Genomic DNA, 6913 nt, shown 5'->3' with positions numbered 1-6913 from the left:
ATCGAAGTGAGGGAGGAGAGCTAATATGAACAAAGGAATCAAGACCATGATGGGGAAACCCATAGGATCAGCTGACCCGAGCTAGAGAGAGATCAGTGACTCAGGTCTGACAAAGGGGGAACCTGCATAATATCTAACTAGACTCCTTTAATATAAGTGACAGTATTGTGACTGGGACAATATATGAGGTCACTAGCAGTGGGTCCAAGATCTAACTCTAATGCACAAACTGACTTAGTGGAGTCAATTCTATTGGAAGAGATACCTTGCTCAGCCTAGACATAGGGGTGTGGGGGATGGAGAGGTGCCTTGGTCCTGCCTCAAGGAGATGATGAGACAGACTAGGCAGACTTCCTGAGGGAGGCCTTTACCCTCTCTGAGGAGCAATGGGAGGTAGGGGAAATGGGAGGAGCTGGAGGAGAGGAGGGGGGTGAACTGGGATTGAAATGTAAAAGAAAATTAATAAAAAGTAAAAAAAATTGTTCTGTCAAAATTTTTTCTATGCTTCTAATCCATATTAATATTAGGAAAGCAAATCACTTTACACACCAATAACCCTTTCAACTATCAGTACATTCACTAACTACTACATGGAGAAGAACTCTATCCAGATGCCAGCATGATGAATGCTAACCCATGCAATGACCTGGCCTAGCTGGGTAACAAGACTGTTATCCAAATTTTTGCAAATACAAGGAGTTGTGTTTGTGAGATTTGGCTCCTGTTTGCTTGATGCCTAATCAAGAATGCCTTTCACCTTTCACTGGCAGAGTTTTGCCTGTGAAAGTCTGATACAGGTTTCCAGCCACACCATGTTTATTGCTGGAGGAGAGCTGTGCCTGTAAGTGAATGTAAGATGGGAACAGCAGCTCCTTAGAAACTGTTGTGGTAACCCAAACTGAGAGAAGTACATCATCATAGAGTCTTGGGCACCAGTTCTGGATAATACTTTGAGGTAAAGAACACAGAAGGGAGAACTAGATTTTTCTAGCACATTCTCTTTGAGGAGCTGACAATATTAAGCTTGGGGAAATTTGACTGCCACAGTCTATGGCAGAATCACAGAGGCACGAGCACGTCAGAGTCCCCTCAGCTCTTAGCTAGGGATTATTCTCCCTGCAAGCCATGGCTACTTCTTGGTGCCAATAAGAAAGGGTCCAAAATAGAATCTGCATTCTTGTCCATTAAACTTCCTGAGGTGCTCTTAATTAGTAAGACTGTTTAGGAAAAGACAGACAGGCATCTATCTACCTTGTGATAGCAGACAGCAACCTGACCTCTCTTTGGAAGGCTGCAAGGTTGGGACCATGCTAGCATGCCTGAGTGTTGAGGTTGCAGTAGAGACAGAACCTGGCAGAGAAGACACCCTGCTGGATCAAGATGTAGCTCCTTCTCCAGCACCATGTCTGCCTGCATGCTGCCATGTCCCACATGGTGATAATGGACCGAACCTCTGAAACTGTAAAGGCCACCCCATTAAATGTTTTATTTTACAAAAGTTGCTGTGATCATGGTGACTCTTCACAGCAATTAAAACCCTAACTAAGACACTAAGAATACCTACGATACATGTAAGTCTGTATATCATATACATATATATACATATATATATTTCATATGAAATTTGCCCATCTGGGGCTTACAATACTCCACCAAGTGACTTTAACTATCTAACTCCAACACGTGGCATGAGAAGCCCTCTTGAGTTGCTGGTCAGGGTTATCCAAGAGGTTCCCCAGACATATCTCTGTGGCCTTTGGTTGCTCCCCACCAAGGTGGAAGGTTAAGTCCCCACTGCTGAAGACTCCAGGCACTTTGGTTACATGACCCATAGGAACCAAGTTAGATCTGATCTCAAAGCCTCCTCCCTAAGGACTAGCTCTCATGGTACCAGGAGCACCATGTAAGCTTTCAAAGGAAGGAAGTAACCAATGCTTCTATCCAGCTATGATGCCTATGAGCCACAACAAAGACCAGCATGACATAATAACCCTAAGGGTGCAGTAGTGGTACACATACCTGGCATTAACCAACAGCTCTCTAATTGGGTGTAAGGCTTGCTCAACAACAGGGAAATTATGCCTGGTACTGAAAACATGGAACTGGGGCTAGTGAAGTCATAGATCTGGGAGGAGAACCTATAACCATTACTTTACTAAATGCATATAGTCTCTAACTATAATCTAAATATTTGTCCTTATACACACAGAAAAATGTAGTTCTCACAACTCACCAAGGAAACTTCTCTTTGTGACAGAGACTGTTACAGAAAACCACAGCCTATCAAAATGCAGAGTTGTGAAGCCCATTCCAACTGACACATCTCCGACATGACTTTTTTTTTTTTTTTTTTGGTTTTTCGAGACAGGGTTTCTCTGTGGCTTTGGAGGCTGTCCTGGAACTCGCTCTGTAGACCAGGCTGACCTTGAACTCACAGAGATCTGCCTGCCTCTGCCTCCCGAGTGCTGGGACCGACATGACTCTTGTCTCTAAGGCTCAGGGATCATTGCAGAAGATGGCACAGGAAGACTGAAAGAGCCAGAGGATCGGGAACTTTGCTGTGAGATTGTATCTTCTAGAAATGTAAGCAAAGCTAAACACATGAAGTCTCACCAACATGGCTACCAAACATGGCCTGGACAAGGATGACACCAAAGGACATACTCACGTGGAAGGAAAGTCCATGAGACCCCAACACGAGACAAAGACATACAGGCAACTAAAGAACGCTGAGAAAGAAGAAATAGTCCTCCCCAGGGAAAAGCACACCAGTTGGTATCTGATACCAAATGGCCAGCCCGAAAACACATATGTACAAGTAATATCATATGGACCAAACAGGGTGTGCTTACATATTTAGGAATACACCCATACACACATCACCACCACCAGTTAAAGGAAAAGAGCCCATGAGTTTAAAGAGTAGGGGGCATGCCTGAGAGGGTTTGATAGGGAGGAAAGAGACGGGGGAAATGTCATTATAAACTCAATTTTAAAATTCATCTAAAAATATTACTAGCACCCCTCTACGCCCAAAAAAAAAGTGCCAAAATACAAGCAGAGGCAGCATCATTTGCTGAGCTGAAAGGAAGGAGCCTGGCTCAGAGCAACGTGTGGAGTTTACCACTGAGGTGAGTCTACGTGAGGCTCATGGTGAGGCTGGGTGGCTGCCACTCTAGGGTAGTTTTATGAGGAAAAAAAGCACGTGTTGGGAGTTGGCAGACAAATTCCACCCTATTCTGGCAAGAAGAGAGGCATGTACTGAGTCAACACTTACAGTAAAACAAGACATTAAAACAAGCCTTAGGAGACATTAAGTCAAGAAATGCTTACCCAGTAAAATCAACTAAGTAGGCCATTTTTCCTTAGATAAAATGAGCCAACACCTATGGTCCCTCTATAAGGGGACTTGTCATGAGGCATAAGAAGCTGAGTGTCCTAAAGTCCCAGCCAGACTGCTCTACTTCAAAACCTTAGCAGGACAATTTGCTCCTTAGTGAGTCCTGACCCATCAGCTCCCCCTGGTGGCCAGCTGTGAACACACCCACGTTCTACCCCTCCTAGTGAGCTTCTCAAACAGGATGTAGGGTTTATAAACCCAGAACACATCTGCAATCTTGGGTTGCACTGCATAGAGTAATAGTACACCTCGTGAAGATCTACCTGTATATGTGTTATGAGTCACGAAGTAAAGTGCAGTTGTCACAGTGAGTAGGGTAAAAATTTAAAATGCTTGCAAAGCCAGACAGAGAACACAACTGTCCACAGCAGCTCCTGGCAGGGAACAAAGGATGGAATCATCTGGAAGTGCCCGTCTGGGCTCCTTCTGGTCACAGACATGTGGGCCGGAAGAGGTACCAAAGCAGGGGGAGGGGCAGCCCCGGCCACTGCGGGACTAGGGCACGCAGAAGGTGGGCCAAGTTCCAGAGCCGCAGGTGCCCGAGACAAAAGCAGCAAGGGTTTCCAAGGACTGGCAGAGGTGGCGTGGGAACAGAACTCAGGGCTGGGGAGTTTGTCCTGAGCCATGTCAGGAAGGAAATGATGGGCACAAGGCACAGGAGAGGAATAGCGGTGTTTGCAAGCCAGAGCTGGGGAGGATTTGCGGGGTAGAGCCACTACCTCATGACTTTTCCTGGAAACCTGTATCTGAAACCTTATCTGTCTCTCTTTTCATTACTTCTCTATTATTGTTACAGCACCGGGGACTGAACCCAGAACTCACTGTCTCTGTTTTTTATTGTTTTGTAGTGAAATATACATAGCACAAGTTTGCCATTTTAACCATTTAAAATATTGATTCAGTAATAGACAGAACCTGGAATCAACCTAGATTCCACTCAACCAAAGAACAGATAAGGAAAATGTGACACATTTGCACAATGGAGTACTACTCAGCAGTAAAAAAACAACGGCATCTTGAAATTTGCAGGCAAATGGATGGAATTAGAAAAAGCCATCTTGAGGGAGGTAACACAGACCCAGAAAGACAAATATGTACTCACTCATAAGTAGATATTAGACATAAAACAAAGGACAACCAGACTGCAGGCCACAACCCCAGAGAACCTAGAAGACCCTAAAAGAGACATACATCAATCTGCCTAATAAGGGGAAATAGACAAGATCTCCTGAGTAAATTGGGAGTGTGGGGGATGGGGGTGGGGGAGGTGGAATGGGAGAAGGGAGGAGGGAATGGGAATGAGGGGAAAATGTATAGCTCAATAAAAAATGTCAAAAAATATTGATTCAGTGACATTATGGTTATTCAATGTCCTGTAACCATCATCTCTATTTCCAGAACTTTGCCATCACCTTAAAAGAAAAAAGAAACTACAAATATTAAGCAAAAATGGCCTCTGCTTTCTTTCTGTGCTCCTTCCTGTCTGAGATGCCTCATTTAAGCGTCACGTGACACCTGTCATTCATAGCTGTTCCGTTTAACTTGGTGTGTTTCGAAGGCTCATTCATATTATAACCTATCCAAAAGACCCACTGTGTGCTTGTGCCTGTCTGGCTTATAGAACAGCCTGTGGATGAAGGCATGGGATGTTGCCACTAGCTGTATCATTGCTGAATTTTAAGTGAAAGGACTGACACTGAGATACTCCCAGGATTCTTTGGGAAACCTGGTCAGAAAGGCTAGGCTTCCCGCCTCCTGGGCCAAGAACTTCTGTCACCACTAGAAGCTACCGAGAGCGATCTTGCCTTGACATCATTTATTTCACCCTCTGCTCATTTCAGTGGTGAATGTTCAACTATATACAGCCCCTGTTTCTGAGTGTGTTATACACGCTAATCCACTTTCTCCTCGCCACAAACCTAGGAGGCAGCTGTATGCCGTGGCGCTTCCCCTTGTGTAAGATTCCAGACAGGAAGAATCGACTCTGGTTCTTTTTATCTTCCCCTACCCCATGGCCAGGAAAAGACTGCAAGCTGAGCTGTATGTGACCTGTGCAAACATCTCTGTCCTGTGACCACGTAGACTTGGGAAACAGCCTGCTTTGACTGTAAAGGACAAAGGACTACTGGACAATAACGTCTTCTGACCTCACATGACTTCCCTGATACATCTCTAGACCCTACTAAACTAGTGACGCCAGGTCTGATTCTGAGCATGCCCTGGCTCTCAGAGAACAATTATCCAGAATCCATTCACCCTCAAGTCTCACCTCCAGCCGATTACGGTGACTATAAGCTAGAGCCTGGCCAGCAATGTACAAAGCCCAGAAGTACATTAGTTTCAAGAACTCTACCCTAGTTTTAGTTAGGTCCTGAGACTTCCTAATTGTGGAGACAGAAACTTCTAGAACAAAAGCCAAAGGATCCATAGTTTCTTTCTTTAAGCTTATTATACTTAAGCAAGCAAGCAACAAGGCTATCACTCCCACCCTTGGGATAAAAGCATGGAGATTGCTGTTCCCAACAGAACAAACAAGGCACTTAATTTCCCAGCTCTGGGGAGAAAAGATATTATTAGAAAGTCTGCATTCTCAGGGACTCTGTGTCCTTGAAGTGTGACTGCCCAGTTCTCTGGGTTATAATTTTAGGAACCATATCTAAGGACATCGGTTGATCAGGTAAACAGAATTTATTTACCCGACTCTGTACCTCAGCTATGACCCTGATAAGTTCCTCAAGGTGCCCTTCCCAAGCTCCCAGCCGGCTTGCTGCTTCTGTTCCCTTTGGGAAAGTCTCTGAGCGCCAGGCAGGGCTCAAATGCCTGGCTAATTCACGTGTGTGCTTGTTCTAAGATTTTTCTCTTCACCTTTCTTGCCTGCCAGGGTTAAGCCAGGTCTTCTGCCTCAGAAGTATGGTGCCACAGAAATCAGGGTTGGCTGATATCACATGTCTGTAATCCCAGGAAGATAGGGGCAGGAAGATCATTGCTAGCTGGATCTACACAGTGAGTTCCAGATCAGCCAGGCTACATAGGGAGACATAACCAAAAAAAAAAAAAAAAAAAAAAAAAAGGAAGGGAAGAAGGAAGGAAGGAAGGAAGGAAGGAGAGAGGGAGGGAGGGGGGAAGGAAGAAAGGAAGGAGGGAGGGAGGGAAGAAAGGAAGGAGGGAGGGAAGGAGGGAACGGGAAAAAGAGAAGGAAGGAAGGAGGGAGGGGGGAAGGAAGAAGGAAGGAAAGGAAGGAAGGAAGGAAGGAAGGAAGGAAGGAAGGAAGGAAGGAAGGAAGGAAGGAAGGGTGATACAAAGCGGGATAGAGAATGGGCGGTGACGGGCAGTAGACAGGTCGGAATACTGGTTTTTCTGCCACAGACTGGTGTCTCTGCGCCTGACCCATTCTCTGGTGCTCAGTGAAACACCGCCCATGCTCAGTTGTGTACACAGTCTTCCCTGCAAGGCCTTCATGATTCAGCCAGGGTCCACCCAAGAAACAGCCAACAGAACACAGACACTAAGACA

This window comes from Mesocricetus auratus, unplaced genomic scaffold, assembly GCF_017639785.1.
Source record: "Mesocricetus auratus isolate SY011 unplaced genomic scaffold, BCM_Maur_2.0 Super-Scaffold_4256, whole genome shotgun sequence".
Taxonomy (NCBI): domain Eukaryota; kingdom Metazoa; phylum Chordata; class Mammalia; order Rodentia; family Cricetidae; genus Mesocricetus; species Mesocricetus auratus.
The sequence above is the reverse complement of the archived record's forward strand: the minus strand, read 5'-3'. Positions refer to the sequence as shown.